Genomic DNA, 17849 nt, shown 5'->3' with positions numbered 1-17849 from the left:
AGATCGCATAAATTATATGGGGTTGTTTGACCATACGTTACCGTGCTGGTTATTGGGGCTTGTTGCGCGGGGAGGTGTTCCCAAGATCCGTTCAGATATCACTCGCCACTGATTTTAGCCATGGCCAGGAATCCAACTTCGGTCACCGGGTTCAGTGTGCAGTGGCTAACTAAAGTGCCACCACTCCCCTGGCAAGTGAGGGATAGTGTGCTGGAATACGCAAACTCAACACTGCAATCAAATAAATTGTACTGTCCAAAAACATTCACAAATGCGTTCATTCCATTTAATAATTGGTTCAAGTTTAGCTTTTTTTAGTTCATAGCATGAGATTTGAAGTGGCATTTTTGTATTCCACATGGCACTCTGTGCAACAACAGATGGCTCCTGTCTCACCCTTACATCACACTTCCAAGGTGGAGCCGAATCTAGTTCCAATCTTATTTCTTTCGTAGACAGCAGTTGTCTAACTGAATAACTACCGGCTCTTTTTACATGAAAAATAACGCTATATTCTGCCGTGTGTGTAATTTTTACAGATTAATGGTAATGCGATCGTGTATTCAGGGGCCTAATTGATGGAAACTGTTTAAAAATGCAATTATGATTTCAATTTAGCGATGCACGTTGAAGCACATATTGTGAGCGCAAATGAGTATGAATGCGATATAAATGGCTGCATAACGCCTTAAAATGTGACCATAAAATATGCGCTACAAAATCTGGGATCATGTCGTGCAAAGGTAAAGGTGGCGGCCCTGCATTGCCAGCAACAGTTGTGACAAACTGACTTAGCCGTGGACGCGAATCGAACTCCGCTTGCCGGATACAACGGGCAGAGCACCAGCCAATGTGCCACCACTCCTCGCCCCATCGTTTAGTTTTTTAAGCAGTGCTTTACAAGCATGTTGGCGAAGCAACTTTCGTCCGCAGAGCGTCCTTATCGATGGCGGTTTCCATTCTGCCATGTGGATTTAGGGCCCGGATTAGAGTTCGGATTAGTACTGGGAGAATGCTCGCACAACCCGGGCAAAATGATGGCCTGCCACCGCTGCCAATTTTTGCAAGAGTGCTACTTAATTACACCCAGCCAGGGAGCCAGAGCATCCCGTAATGAAGTATCGATCCGAGGCAGTAATTATCGACAGCCGAACTCCCGTCCCTTTTCTTGTGTGTGTGTGTGCGCGCAATGCCGCTTGGCAAATGCGAGGAGGCTCTTAACAGGAATGGCAAGCGTGGGAGGCAGGATGTGGCAATAGCTGCGCCCATCACCTGTGGTCAGAGTCAGAATGGAAATTCCATTCATACTGGAGGAATCCGATGAGCCATGAAGCTCCTTTTCACAGATGTTTTGTGAGTCAAAGCCACGACCAGCATACGTTTGATAGGCGCCAGGACTGTTATAGTTTTAGGAAGAGGGGCCCCTCTCTGTGTCTATTCAACTTCCTCCTCGGTGCTCGCTGACCGCCACCCGCACCCGACGCCAAAAGCTCCATTGATATTCTTCTCCAAAAGTAAATTTTTTATTGAACAAACGATTCAGGTACACGCAGATGGCATGCGTTGAGAATTGACACCAGGATAGACACAGTGCGGAGTACAATGATGAGTACTCACATTTTATATGTTGAACCTGTCTATACGATGTGTTTCAGTAATTCTACATACCTGGTGTCTTCTTCTCAATAAACTGCTGGATGAAGGCGTCCCGACGTGTTGTTTGACCATAGCTCGCCATGCTGCTCAGTGGGATAGGGGGGCAGCACGGGTCCAGGTATCACTCACCATTGATGTTAGCCCTGGCCGGTAAATCGAACTCGGGTCAACGTATTCAGTGCACCGGCCACTGCTCCCACCAGCCATTGTTATTTCGCTTGGTTGCTCCAGTTCTAGATGTTCCATTTCATATCGATAACATTAAAGCTCAGTAAACGTTTAAAGGAATTTAACAATTAAAATAGTGGCCACATAACTGCTCGTAAAACATCTCATGATGCTATGGCTATAATTACAACATTATTCTGCGGGATTTATCACAGTACAACAGTATTGTGTTTCATTCTTTGGTTCATTCGGTAAAGTCACGTATAAAGATAAAATAAGAAATTAAATAATAGCATACTATTATTTTATATTTATACGTGACTTTACCGAAAGAACCAAAGAATAATTCCTGCAGTCACGAAAGCTCCAAAATTAAGATAGTATTGTGTTTCCACCATTATAAATGATTATACCATTTTGCTGGGGCTGTCAAAATACAAGGCCGCAGGTCTGCAACCCCCTAAAGCATGTGTCTGTCCGGCCCTGGTCATAACAACTCCAGCCTCATCTATTTGTTATGTTCCCATGTGAAAACTCGAACCACAGTGGGAATTACTCAAGTCCAGTAAAGCAGCTATGTGGAGATCATGCATATTTAATGATGATACTGTGCATGGTGGCATAACATATGGAGCCTCGTTTGTTGTGTTTATTCTGGCCACGTGCGTACTGTTACCGCAGTGGCGATGTTCCTTGCCACCACTTCAAGTCCCGATCCTCCTCCTGGGATCGTGCTATCATCATCCTAGAATCCCACCCAGATGTGGAAGAACGCTGACGAAAAGAGTGAAGCAATGCGGATGTCCAGAATAGACACATTATTCGAGACCTCCTGGCTTTGGTACAACCATCAACCGCATTAGAACATCGGCAGGCCTGTGCGTGCATCTCCATTATTGGAAAAGTAAAGACGAACCACAGTAGCGCGATTCTGGCCATGTCACCCAAACGATGGGCCGCACAGTAAACCACTGATACAGCTGTCGTGGCTGTGACGGTTCCACCTGAAGACGGAAGCTTGTGTTGCCTCCGAAACGTCGTGATTTTTATTTTATTTTACTTTTATTAATTTTAATGTTTTACCTACGTGACTTTACCGACAAAACCTAAGAGTATGAATCCTTGCAGTCACGAAAGCTTCAAATCTAGAATAAACCACTGTCGTCGATGGAGGAACAGTCACAATGACACCAACTCTCTCTCTCCCCTGAAGCCTTCTTGCGGCGAGCCGACCTCGACATTGGCATTTAGCTTCTGAACGCATTGTCACCGTACGCAAGAATAGAATAGTGGCTACTACTACATGCTCGCCTTCTTATAAACTTGCCCGGGTGCGAACATGCATACTTCATGATAACGTCGTGGTTTTGAGCCACTTACTCTCCAGGTTAAGCAACATTAGTTACGATCATCATTGCAGGCACGTCTCCACTGCTGGATAGAAACACCGCGTGTTACGTGGCAATGTCGCGGCACTGCTTGCGACGCCACGTGGCACATTCCGCCGCGCTCTTGACACTCGCGATTCCATCGCGCCGCTTCCTCTTCGGCAGGGACACAATTTATATTTCCTACAAAGGGTTACCTTTCAAGTGGAGGTAACACTTCGAAGAAGACCCGCGGCTTTTGGCTTTTCAATCGCCTTAAATGTTCAGTTCGTGTAAATCAGGAGAGGTGACAGTGGAGCCGCTTGCTCTACTCGTCTAAAGCTTAAACGACACCGTGAGATGTTGAACCCGCGGCTATAATATTGTTACACCTGTGAAGGAGAACTCATCCTTACCTGCGGTAATGTGACGTCATATACGACAGATCCTATTGTCCGTGGGATTATCCGATATTTTATTCCACTTATCCGCAGATAATAGGATTTGCAGGCAATACGGAATTGGATGTGATAAGCTCTCCTCCATTCTTGTCACGTTCAGTTATTAACTGTGACGAAACAATTGAATTTGGTAAAACAATATTGTCCGATTATATATACATATGTATGTTGATCTCTAATGCATAGCATTATTAATTAACATATCCATTGTTCAAACCTTACGAATGGGTCGTGTCAGGCAGAATTTAATTGAAAAAAACAGTGGCAGAACATTTCCATTTACTCAAAAAAGATCGACCAAGCATTTTTTCAACATTATAATGTTTTGACTCTTACAGCTATGCACTTTTGTCCACCTGCACCAATTTGTACCACGGCTGTTACGTGTCAAGAATTAAACAAGCCAATGATTGTACTCGACGTGAAGACATCTGGCTTGTGTGGGAGAGAGAGCAGGACCCAACGCCCCATTGGGGTGGCTCTCTTGAGCTTCCGGAAGTGAAGGCCATTCTGTTTGCAGTGGTGTGTGCGAGCAAATGCAGGGCTGCACATTTACTTTCATTGTTTTCAATGTCCATAACGTTATTGAGTTTTGAATAGCATTTCCTTTTGCGTAACTTATTGTTTCTCTCATTGTGTTTCACCCCAGATATTCCTCGCAAGAGACTCGTATCAATGGGGGGGGGGTCTCACCTATCTCTCAAGTTTCACGAATAGATGACCTCTTGACTGAGCCAGGGGACGTTCTGCTTGCTTGGCCAACTCTGTTGCAACGCCGTATTTTGCGAACGACAATGATGGTCATAAAACGTTTCAACCCTCACGAGGACAACGATGACTATCCTTAGAAACTTTCACCACCGACGTGAAACCGCCTAGGCCTCATCCTCATTTCAGACGAAAAAAAATATTCTTAGTTGAGCCAATTTACAGGTTAAGGGCATTAATTGCATTGTCAATACTAATCACCCATATCCAACCCACACAGAGCCACGAGGGCATCAAACTAGAATCTTCACTCATGGCTGCTAATTGATTGCATTTTACGAGGTGCACTTTTTCCCCTGCTGTAGCTTGTGATCATCATAATGGTCCTCAGAACAGAATTATGGAACATAGATTAATTTCATCTTACCTCGATGTGTACTTTTCATGACATTGTTAAACGTTGCCTGAGGCCTACTTTATTTCAGCGGAAGCATCAGCAAAAAGTCTGCAAGCTGGCCATTAATGTAATTATTTTTAGACGCTTATGTAACGCATTAACAAATTATAAATCTCTCAGGGGGCCATATATACACGTGGACTCCGCCCATCGTGTCTTCAGAAGTAATTTTGATCACATTTTGTTCAATATTATATCCGTTTATAGGCCCTCCAACTAGCTGGGGACCGAGGTATAGGTGGATATGTGAAAAGGCCAGATTTGTGAATGTCTATAAAACATTTACAGTTACACCGTATGCTAATACTGCGCTGGGTATGGGCACTTAATTGGTCAGAGTGGATACGTGGTGGTCGGATATGCGACGTCGTGCCGTACGCAACATTTCCAAATATGGAGAAAAAATCTCATTAAAATGTATGCAGAGTCGTGAATTTCACTGGCGACAAAAACCCACAAGCGATCAATATGGAAACTGACTTTCTCCTTTTTTCAGCTCTTCACATTCCAGCGGCGTCTTGTCCTCTTGCGCAGTGCCCGCCGAAACGACGGTGGGTCTTCGGGGAGAGAAAGAAAATTACGTCGGCACCACTTACGCGCTAAACTCTCTCGTGGGAGAGGCACTCTGTTTATGGGGCCACGTTGTAATTAAAAGAGTTGCGTGAATTTACGAGAGCGGCAAGCCCCCAAAACTACAAGGGCATGGCCCATCAAAGGAGCTCCAAAGTGACGCGCGTAAATTGGACGATATATACACACCCTGAGCAGCAGTGGATCAGCCGCTATAAACCAACACCGCTGTGCGTGATGCTTAAAATAAGCCGCATCCATTACCCTCCCTCGCTCGGCTGTTTCAAATGAGGCAAAACAACACCCGGGGTAGTAACGGGTGCTCTCCCAAAGAAGTGGATGTCAGATAATCAAGGGTGTGCTGCTTCGGTGGCTGGAGAGTCCTAACGCTGCATGTGCTTACAACAAACCTCAGCCAGGTTCGTAAAGGGCTTGCCTACGATTTCCGTACCCCCCCGCCCCCTCCCGCAGACTTTTGTGAATTTTCTGCGAGGAATTACGGAGCGCGCCTCTTTCAAAGTGAATCTTAAGCACCCAGTGACCCAGTCTTGATCAAATTTCTTTCACGGTATGAATTACTAGCCGGCAGAAATGAATGTGACGGTTTCGGGAATCTGACAGAGCAATAAATATATCGGTTACTATGAATATATTTCATTTAGATTCATGCATTACAATTACGTTTTGCTATTTTTCTTATTTGTGCACCACTTTCCATTGCTTTTTCTTACATTTGACCGTAGATACAATTTTCGAATAACAGAAGGCTAAAAATGTTATAACATTGAAAAAGAAAATTGTGCTTATTGCTTTGGATGCACACATTTTTGTGTGCCCCCCCCACCCGTATTTGACTTCGTCATTAGCTCAGAATAGTAGTATCCGGTTCTAAAACAACAAAAACACTCAAGGGTAATCGGCTTCATTCTTTTCATCATTCGCAAGGACATACACGAACATGCCAGTTTATTCCAGTTGCGTGCATTTCAATGTGCTTTCTCTCTCTCACTCTCACATGGGTCAATAAAAGACAACATCGAATGAATTGTGTCAAACAAGCAAATCATTCTGGCGAATTACCCGATGATGCTAGATGTAATTACCAGCGAAACGTCGTACTCAATAACTGTAAATGTTGTGGATTCACTCTTCAACACATCGGTGGGCTAACGTAGTGAACTATTTGTCTTTTGTCAACGTGACGCTTTTTTGCTGATTGTCGGGTGGTGGAGGGTTACGACACATTTACAAGTAACGCCATCTAACCCAAAAACCTTTATTATGAAACAAATCATGCTGCCGTTCACGAGGACACAGAGGCACGCATGCACGCGCAATGCTGTTGTTCCCATTGTATCGAGATGCGTGCCCACACCGCCCCATGCAGTTCACCACAGTGCAGCAGATGCATTTAAATTGTACGATTTACAATGAAGTTCTGGGTTCAGGGCCTGGTCGCATGTTTTTTAGGGGATTATGCACATTGTCTGGATCCGGCAAATGTATTCCAAAACGCATGATTGACCAAATGGTGTCTTCATGTTTTGTTTTGACCACAGATGATGTGCGGGCTCCTTACTCGCGGGCGACGCCTGACTCGCTCATTTAGGATCCCATTTCCCACACCCGAATCGACACGTCGGCGGATTCTTAATGGCGCTATTAATTTATTTGCGAGCGTGATGAAAAGCCCACAGACTTGCCGCGGATTGCCGTGCGGGTGGAGGGAGGGGGAGGTAATGGCGGCGGCGAGGGGGGGGGGAGAGTTTTGGGACTCTGAAAAAAAATTGCGATGAAAATTTAAATGTCTGCTTTCATGGCTTACGTCCCAGTACCGCATATTGGCCCCGTACAGAATAAACAACGGATAGTAATCTGCTCCGGGGCATGCCAGCTTCCTCGGAGGGTTGTTACAGTGTTCAAAGCAAAGGCTTTTATTTATTTATTTCTACGTCCATCTGTCTCACCTTCGGGTCTGTCGGCCTGTGCCACGGCAGGTGTCTTTATTTTACAATTCTGAGATTCCAGTGGGAAATTTGTCGGATCGAGTGTTTGGATTAATTATGAAACGTCCTCGAAGCTAAACAGTGACTAGAAATACACATTCTTCAGACTTGAGTTACGTAAGCAATAATAACTTACACTTCTAAAGCGCCTTTCACCCGGCGGTCGGGGTGAAGTCGTACAAAGCAACATCAAACACGTATGTGTACTTCATTGCACGACTATTGCATATGTTGTTAATCCTGTGAGTCGTTCTGGCTGGTATTTGTCTCGGTATTTTCACCCAGCTCAATGGCAATGGTATGGCAGTGCGCATCTCGAGGTCAGAGACCCAGGGGAAGACCGAAAGCAGATTCTAAAGGATGGGAATTTACTTAGCAATAGCTGCTGGATCTGGCATAAGGAAGGAAGGGATGATGAGACACGGTGGTACAAACAGCATTGGCTGACTTTCAATTGAGATACTATACTTCCCGTTAATTTTTTGCAAAAACACATTACATATCGATGGCCTCATATCTGATTCACATGCTGAGGATGGACCAACATCTGTGCGGTAAAGCCTCGACATTCACGAGAAAATCTGCGCGCAAATAGAATTTGCGAATGTAGATACAGTACTGTGTTTATATTTGGGGGAAAAGGTTCCCTGGTCTGACAACATACGGAAGAAAATGAAAATGTTTCGTAACATTCATCCTGTACTGTACAGAAAACTAACATTCATATACTTACTCTTTGGTTCTTTCGGTAAAGTCACGTAGAAAGAAAATAAATTAAATAATAGAATACGATCGAAACGTCGTGATCTATTATTTTTCTACCTACGTGACTTTACCGAAGAAACCAAAGAGTATGGATTTCTGCAGCCACGAAAGCTTCAAATCAAGATCCATATACTTCATTAAAATGCGCAATTCATACAAATAGATAGTAACAGAAATTATTCAACACAATAGAATAAATAAAATACGTAAAAGTCTACTGTACGGTTTATTGACCTCAAGTTTTATTGACCTCAATAGAAAACGTCACGGTCGCTTGAACATTCATGAGACTCCGTCGAGGCGTCCGCACGGCACGCACGAGGGCACGCCTCGGTGCGCACGGCGATGCGCGTGCACGTGAGCGCGTGCGCGTGAGCGCTGTGCACGTGAGCGCGTGCACGTGAGCGCTGTGCACGTGAGCGCGTGCACGTGAGCGCGTGCACGTGAGCGCTGAGCGCGAGCGCGTCGAGCGCGTGTTACAACAACCCCGTAACGTCAATTCGGAGTCATGGAGTTTTGCGAAAGAAAAACGCCGCGAATGAAGAGGTGTGACTGTTTAGTATTCTGTTTGCATAAAAAGGTAAAGGAGCAGTCCCTACAATTCTCTGTTCACGCCACTGCTGGCGGAAGGGCCTCGACGAGAGGGAGCTTTTGAGAACCCCAAAAGAGTATTTTAGACGATTCTTCCATTCCGGCCTGACACTTTGGAAGAGATGGGAGCACCCACACTTTAATCCACCACAGGCAACCTGCCTAACAACTGAATGTGCTCAGCCCATTTGTTCTGTTGGGTGGACAGGTGGGGAGGGGGTATTTGTGAAACCTGCCACACCGGGAGATCGAATTGGCGACATTTGGAAAGTAATTCCAAGGTGTTAACCATTGCACTCCAATCCCCGTATGTGTACATTGCAGATACAATATATCTACAGCCAAGCACATGTACCCTCGAGCGCTAAACACAAATGAACACACACTTTGACATCATAACAGGCGTTCCAATACTATTCCACATGGTCAGGCCATCTGCTGTTCAAATATTAAACATTACCAACCCAGCTGTGTGCAAATACTACCCCCAGCTTGACTCCACACGGCACGGCAGAATCCAAGCCAACGCGAGCTCGCAGAGCCCAGAGGTCATAGACACGGAACCAAATCAGAGCGACTGCTGCGGAATCTTAACAGCAGCAGCAGCAACATTACCCAGCCTCTTACTGCCCAAGATTCAGCACCACCATCTCAATGCCCGTTCGCAGTGTCCACACTTGCCTCGACGCGTCCGCCTGCCTGTCGCACAGTAGTACGTGGCAACGTCAGCGTCAGAGAGAATGAAACAATGATCTGAAGTGGTTCCTGTTGCCTTCCATTGTGGTCGCTTTCAGAAACGCATTCGTTGTCGCCTGCTCTTGTTGAGACCGAGAGCCCCTTAGCGTGGCCCTGTCTCGTGGTCTAATGGGGGAGTGGAGGGCAGGCTCAATGCAGGCGGCACGGAGTGGCAGGGTCGATGTCAAACAAACTCTTATGCTGTTCTCTTCTTTGATTTGTTCGTTTTAACTTTCGTTTGGCTGTTTAAAATTCGCACGTCACATGTAAACACTGGAACTGAAATTACCACAAGTAAATAACCGCGTGGTGTTTGGCATTGGGCATGGGCGGTGTTAAACAGTCAAGGAAAGGAATTGATAATACACAGAGAGTGCCACCCTATCCAAAAAAAAACCTACACGAGCCTCTATCCAAATGAATCCAGTCCTGTGCACATCAACCAACAAAGCCACTCGTTCCCAGGAATTACCAAGCCACATTCCGGCCATCCCTAACCACAGAATATGGCGCTATTATTTTCACCCCGGTATCATTATGTTGAGTTGTCCCTTGCTAAAAGTAGACATTAAGTAAATTAATATTGCATCCAAGGGGGTTAAGATGACAATGGCCGATGCCCTAATGGGTGAGAGTGTCGGCCGTGCTCACATTAAGGGAAGTGAAAGATCCCTAATGGTCTGATAAAGGAATCTATTAGCCGGCAATCGGTGGACAATATTTTCAGTCAATGCATTCATGGTTCAGATCACGTTCTAGTAATCTTAGTATATGACGCATAAGACGCAGATTTAATAAATAGAGAAAATATTTTGCATTTTTTTCCTGTTCCTTACAGAGGAAATGCATGCATTGTGGGGGTTTCGTTAATGCAGTTTTCAAAGTGATAATGATTTTGCATAGACAATGTAAAAAAATCAAGGCGAAGGTCTTGACCTCATCCTCCGCTGTCAACAACGCCAACTAATGTGTCTTCTGCGGAGACCTCTCCTGCCGAGCAATTTTGTCACATGGCCTCAATTTGTGTGCAGATTCGTGACAGTGATGGGTTATGTATTTTCAGGGATGGTTCCGTGTCAAGATAAAGGGGGCTCTTGAGATGCCGTGGGCCCCATTTCATGCACACAGTCAGTTGAATTGATTGCCAGCTAATACCAGTGAGAGACAAATTATTTAACGGTGCAGAATTTTATTGATACAAAATAAACGTTGGGCTCCAACACTGATCCTCATTGAGAACCATAAACAGCGATACAGTATCGTCTTCTGCCAGTCCCATGGCCTTTTGGGTGGTTGAGGTATGGTTGTCTCCTGCTCCGATATCTCCGCGCCGGCGTCTTTCCACGTCTCTCTGTCTTTCGACGTTTTACTTCCAGTCAGATCATGGGTTTCCATGGGTCTCCATGATCTGACGAGTGTTCTCTCCATCACTATCCTCTGCAGCTGGTCACCAATCATCCAGCTCACTGTAGCTTCTTTTACTTGGCCTGACTCACTATCCTTGAGTCTTTGTCCACATCGACCTATTTCCAGGTCTTCCTTGTATGCTGCATGCTCTTGATGAGAATATTAAAGCCTTCGACTAGCATAGCCTTGTGTAGATGCCTCATAGAACAATGTATGTGTATTTAAACATACAAAATATATGTAAATGCGTTTTAAATCTTAATATATAACTGCGTATATTTTAATAGTATAACCTGCCTTATGCGCAGCTTGCATTTTTTTGCAAGAGTTATTGAGATTATCAGCCTTAAACAAAAATGTTGACTGGCAAACAGGTACAGTAACTTGTAAGTAAGGCGTCACGGTTGAAATAAAAGTCCAGTGCCCGTAATAAATCTGTGTTGAGGTGAAAAGATATGCATATTGTACTGTACAAAGCCATTGAGTTTACCTGGAGATGGCTATTTAATCAGAGCCCTCGACCATTCCTGCTGCCTAATTGTATCCATTTGTCTCAAAAAAATAATCACGAGTGTCAAAATATTAATGGGTTTGCAGCAAATTATGCAAAAAAATATCAAATGAATTGTAGCCGTGAGTGGTGAGTAGGACTTTCATGTCTCTCGAATCGGTTGTGACTGCGTTTTTTTGCACGAGTTTATTTTGTATTCCTTCTCTCTCTGTCTCTGACCTTGTGACACTGTACATTTAATGGAGTGCACGGCTATCATGAAAAATGGTGCAATCAGAGAAATTGCCTGGTAACAGCCCTACCCAGGGAGGCCCCAATAGCCACCCACACCCTGAATTAACGTCGGCACATTTAGGCCGGTCTGAAGCATTACTCTAGCCTCAAGTGAACATTTTGGTCTCTTTATAGATAGGGGCTTTGCTTAACTCTGCCGGTCATGACCGCCTCCCCCCTGCTCCCCTATCTTAAATGTGCCAGAGGACCACTCACTGCTGGTGGCCCCCCAATGCTGGTGGTGCTGCTCCACTGCAGGTTCGAAGTGAACATTTTGTTTGGGAGGGGGGGAGACGAGGGGTGGGGGGCAAAATGCATGGAGAGATGCACGCTTGGAATAACACCGAGAGATGGAGAGAGCGCCACATCATGATTAAGTTGGCCCCAGCTCTAAGCAACTGAACCTGCGCAAGACTCATCGCTTGACAGGCACGATGGGTGATGGTCGAGGAGAAGGGGAGGAGGGAACGAGAGGATGACCACCGTGGAGACTGAGCCACGAGATCGGCTCCCCAGATGGAGGGATGGCGACAACGGACTTCATCCAGCAGTGGATAGATCATGGCTGATACTAATGGGGGTGTTTGATGTCCATTGATTGTAGTTGTAGACGCTACTGGGTGGTTGGGATCATTTGCTAATTTCACCAACAACTGTTGCCACTCCATAAACTCTTCCACTGGCGCAGCAAATTACCCTTCTTGGCAATCTCCACCACTGTCATTATAGCTGATGACTTGACTCTAATGAAATAGCCTGATCATAAGGATATTGTGTCATATTGCGGCTCCCACATGGTTCTAAATCTAAAGATTATGGTTCTATCATTGTGTGAATCATGCCAAATTGTTTAGTTTTTCTCCACATTTTTCCATCGTGCACTGAGTGAATTATTACACGAAGATTCTTAATGCACTTAGCTCACGACTTAATCAGGAGGATCCTCATTATATTAATCCAATTCATTATTGAACTTTGATATTGCGTTGGCAGTGGTGCACAAGCACATTGAACAATCGATGACTGCGCTAAAGAGGAAAAATAATATATGAATTAGGTGATGCTTCTAACAATGCCCCTTCTACATAGCAGATAAATAATTTGATTATTTCTGCGGGAGGCAGAAAAAAACTGCTTCCGCCAGAGATTTCACACACATAGATCTGAAGCCTGCTTGCTGTACTGCAAATGATTTGTATAGGCCACCTCGTAGCCCTTTGGGTAGGGGTCTTGCACAAGATGATCTATGCGCGGTTCGCTCAAGTGCCTCCAAAGAGCTGGCTTGCAGGTGGCTGCCAACCATGTCCAGCTAACATTGGTCCGGCTAACATTGGTCCAGTCAATATGTCTACAATTGTCCAACGAACTTTGATAACACTCGTGATTGGCTCCGTCTGTCTGTAACGCAGGGGCACGATAACGTCCGTACAAATGAGCCAATGTGAACAAAACTAGAGTGGAATGTGCGTTTTTCTCAGAGAACAGAGAAATTCCCAGTAGCTACAAGACCCAAACCAGCACTAAAAGAAGCCGACTGGGCAGCCCGGCCCTGCCAGATGAGGCGCGCCCTGCTTCCTAAGCACCTGCCAACTTATACCATTATTCTCACGAATTAATTGCTTACGAGGACAACCGCATAATGGAAGGCATTGCAGAGTTCATGCGTATGCACGATTTTTCTTCCTTGTTTTTCCCTCCGCCCTCTTCTTTGTGCTCCACCTCGTGGCAATCTCCCACCGTCCCGTCGCCCTCGCCTCCGCACGTCCTGTTGCTTGCCCACCCATCCATCTCTCGGCATTCCACTGTCAACGATTGAATGACTCAAGGAACATTTTTGACATCCCTCAGATAGATGTGCTTCATCAACGTGGAATTCGATGTGGAAAATGCATTTATCCCAGTGGTCGCAAGCCTTGTAGCTCCATATTCGCGTTGATCGATGGCCGAGGGTCAGCTCAGGGCCACTGTGCCTGCCGCAGAACTTGCACTTGCACCATTCTCTTCCTTGGGTTTGTTTCGCTACCAGATTCATTCAGATTTCAACAAAATTTACAATTGTTCTGATGTGTATCGGTGGTGCAATTAGCCATGATAATAAAAAACACACCTTCAGTTATATTTGTCCACTACCTATTCTACATTTTTTTTGAAGTTAATTCGAAATGTAATGACAGTTTACATGATGCAAACTAAATGTAAATGTGCTGCACAGGTCTTAGAAGAGGTTTAGAATACCCAAACTTTGCCCCACCACATGCAGCCTAGGGATTGACGAACCGTGATGTGCCCCGTTATTTGCCAGGGTATTTAGGGAACGGGGCACTATCCAATATATATGCAAATGCATTTATTAAAATAGATTTTGTTTTCAGGACAACAACAATAACGCTTATAATTGATTTAGAGTTTTTGGGGTGAAAAGTAAATGACTTGTGTGCATGCATTAATGTGCAAGGTTTATTTTTTTTAAGTATTACATTTAAAAAAAAACCGACACATCCAGACGTTATCATAATAAACGGCTGTAATTTATTTCATATTGCCGCAGTTATTACTCTCTGCTTCGTCGTCACCAATGGAGCGTTTCAAATTCTAACTGAATTAAACAAGCTGTGCTTCGTGGGTCGTGTCTGCCCGCCCCCCCCCCCTCCCGTGCTCCCGGGCACGAGGCGGAGAAGACATTCATCTCAGGGTGCAGATGGCATCTGTGACTTCGAAACACAACTCCAGGCCCGGGACGTGGGCATGTAGTAATTTATTGCGCTCCACAAACAAAGCAACGGTGGCATGGCGTACTTCCAAACTGCCTCCATACTACACTGTTCAATAATTTCTGGAAACTCGACCGCTCTTCCATTTTTATTTTGTCCCTACCCAAACACCCCGTCAATATTTCACTTTGCGCTAACACGCAGCCGTAAATTAAAAGCTCAGAACCGCCATTGGTCAGCGCTCGAAAGGATAGACTTCTGATGATGGATTCTCGGACCATGGGAAACAACACGAGTCGTGTGATGAATCCCTCTACCTAGGACTCACTGCCACATAATTGTATGTACTATGAAAAAGGGCCATTGCCCGAAACATCGCCTCATTGTATATTTATTCCTATGAAGGCCACGGTGGTATTGATGAATGTGTTGCGTTTTTTGTCGCAGTATTTAATCTTCGTCACGCCTCATCCCGTCATGCTGCAACGACCACCAATGATGACGACCAAGCAATTATTGTTTGTTTAAACATCATGTTGAGTTAAAGCTACACGGCGCTAAGGCAGTTGTTTGAGTCAGCCAAATGACTACATTGGTGCTGCATCGACACCTTTAAAAAACACACTGCTGTTGTCGTGCGTGCGCCTGTGGCCAAATGACTCGGAATACGGCCGGTCGCATCAAATGTGGGAAGCTGAGCAGGGCTCGAGCCTGGATAGCGCCTGGGCGGGTGACGGCCGCGCATCAACTCGGTGGAGTGGGCATCGTGGCCAACAGGAGGGCAGCGCAGAAAAAATCACCAACCCAAAGTATCACGTACCCACACTGACAGGTGTGGTGAAGTATGGTCAAATAATCCCCACGACCCGCATGGCATAAGAAGACCCTCATCCAGCAGTGGATTGACTGGAAAGCTGTAGATGTGGTTTGTAATTGATTAACCTGGCAGCCAATGGAGAACAGAGCAGGTTTCTGGCCACCAAAATCTAATCTACTTTGTAGTTATAGAGCGCCTTGGATCATTGACAGGGATTGATGATGACTACAACGACGACGACGATGATGCCATCAGACCTCGATACCGTGACCTTGGTGTAACTATGTAACACACAGTCGTAGTACAGAATATGTATGTTTTACTTGGACTTGGGTAATTGAATGTCCGTCTTGATGGTTGTCACAGGACCTCTGGGCCAGGTGACGCTCAGTGCTAGAGTGAACGAGTCGCAAGTTTCAGTTCCTGAATGGGGGTTCACTCAGCCCATCATCCCTTCAGAGTCGGTAGGATAAGTACTACTTTGTGAGACGTTAGCTGTGATCGTCCTAGGGATTGTGGCGATGCTGCAGTGACAGTGGTGCACAAGATGAAGCCACAGAACTTCCAACAATAACTCTCATCGCGCCCTCGGCAGCACGCCTCTGTGGCTTCGCGATTGTGAAGCGTTGTCTAAAATCGGGTAACGGTGCCGCCCGGCAACTGCTGCCTCCACGTCACCGCTGGCGGCCCCTGGTGGCCTTTAGTGCGGCCCCTGGTGGCCTTTAGTGCGGCCCCTAACGTGTGACCCCCCCCCCCCCCGTAGCATGTGGAAACAACCCTTGCAGGCGGTGTGGCGGACCTCACACTGGTGATGTCTTATCGGCGAAAGTACCCCCCCCCCCCTCACCCCCCCTCACCCCCCCTCACCCCCCCTCACCCCCCGTTTGTAAATAAAGAGTGAAGAACGCTGCTCTAGGGAGACCTCGAGAGCCCCTCCCGTGTGGTTTGTTTTTGGCTGTAAAATAATCATTAGCCAAATAATCCAACCTTAGAAAGAGAGAACGGACAAGGATAGCATTTTACAATGTTGATAAATTGTATACAGCTGTGTGGCTGTCGATTTAAAGCTTTCGTGACTGCAGAGAATCATCACGTATCTCCGCTTCAAAATAATGTATTTCTCTGACATGGGTTGTGAGTGTGTTTCTTTGAAGCCAAAATGCAGATGCAACCTTTTCCCGAATATACAGCACTTATCAATAATACGTGGCATGTTTCCGTTAAAACAGTGTGCAATCAAAACCTTTTCAATATTCTCTGTTGTGCAAAATTGCATGGCCTTATTGAGTATCCCACGGTATCCACATTCAGCACTAAGGAGCACCTGCACATGGTGCTACAATCCTGTCATTAATAAAGGGAAACAAATGATCCCTTGCGACATTCTAATCATCCCATCACTACAATCAAAGCGGATTGTACTAATTCTTACCCTTAATTATTTTTTTGCCAATTTTCCAATGCAATTTGCCAATTCACCCCTGCGACTATTAGCAGGTCTTGTTCCTTTCCAGCTTCCTTATTGCCGTCAAAGGCTCTCAGAAGTGGAACTGAGCCACGGTCATGCATTTCTCAACGATCTATCCGTGCAGTTACATTTTCGATGGAAATTCATAGCGGCTTATATTCCATAATCTTCCTATTAAGAGCAGACAACTGGCAGCAATTATAAAACGAGCCCTATTATTCAGGTGGCCCCTATTCATTGCATCTCAAATCCTATCAACTGCTTCTCTAAAAGTTTGCCGTGATAAGCATGCAGAGTTTATAGTAATTTGGAAGCCGGGTTTTTTTGGCTGTTGTCAAGCAACACATACATACACACACACGCGGGGTGATTAATGTTAATTAATACACAACCTGCGAGCAATCAGTAAATCATGCCGCATTACTTTATGGCTCCTTTAAGGGCACGGCGGGAATATTATTAATTTTCAATATGACAATTTCATGGCTTGTGAATTGCCACTCAAGGAGTAGACACCTGGATTTAGCAGCTGCCAAGTCAAGGTGCCATTGAGGGCCCCTTGTGCCAATGACAATTTGTTACTCACCTACTATAGCCCGCCTCTCCTTCGCAGTTTGCCCGATAATTAAAGCACCCTGAGGAATGACACCTCGAGCCGTTAACTTGAAGCTGGAGCGATATCGCGGCTTGCGAGAGAATCATCTGGCACGAGTCAGCGGCGGCCACAGCCTCCCTTACGATGTTTACACTTCCTCGCAAGGGCCCTCTGTCCAGTGACCATCTGTTGTGGACGTAAGTAACGATGGATTAATTAGCTAACGTTTGCCAGTTACTGCAGCAGACACATGCGACAAGGGGTTGTCTAATTATTTTAGGGAGTTTTTTTGCACCTAATTTTATATTTCGGTGCGGAAATATTTTTTCTACTTTATTTCAATGGGTTTTTTTTCCGGGAGTTGGGGGAATTCCAAATGATATTTTTAATACTGCGAATAAACATTGGACAATCAATCTAGACTATTTAAAATGGATTGTTCCTCTTAATGATAATCGTATCTGAATAAAAAATATCTTTCGTATATATATTTAAAAAGCATTTAATTGAATGTTTATATCACACTTCATATTAACGAGAAAACACATTACACTATTCAGTGCAAAGGGGTTAAATGACAAAC

Source organism: Lampetra planeri, chromosome 30 (genome assembly GCF_965212315.1).
Source record: "Lampetra planeri chromosome 30, kcLamPlan1.2.h2, whole genome shotgun sequence".
NCBI lineage: Eukaryota > Metazoa > Chordata > Hyperoartia > Petromyzontiformes > Petromyzontidae > Lampetra > Lampetra planeri.
This window is presented reverse-complemented; position numbering follows the sequence as displayed.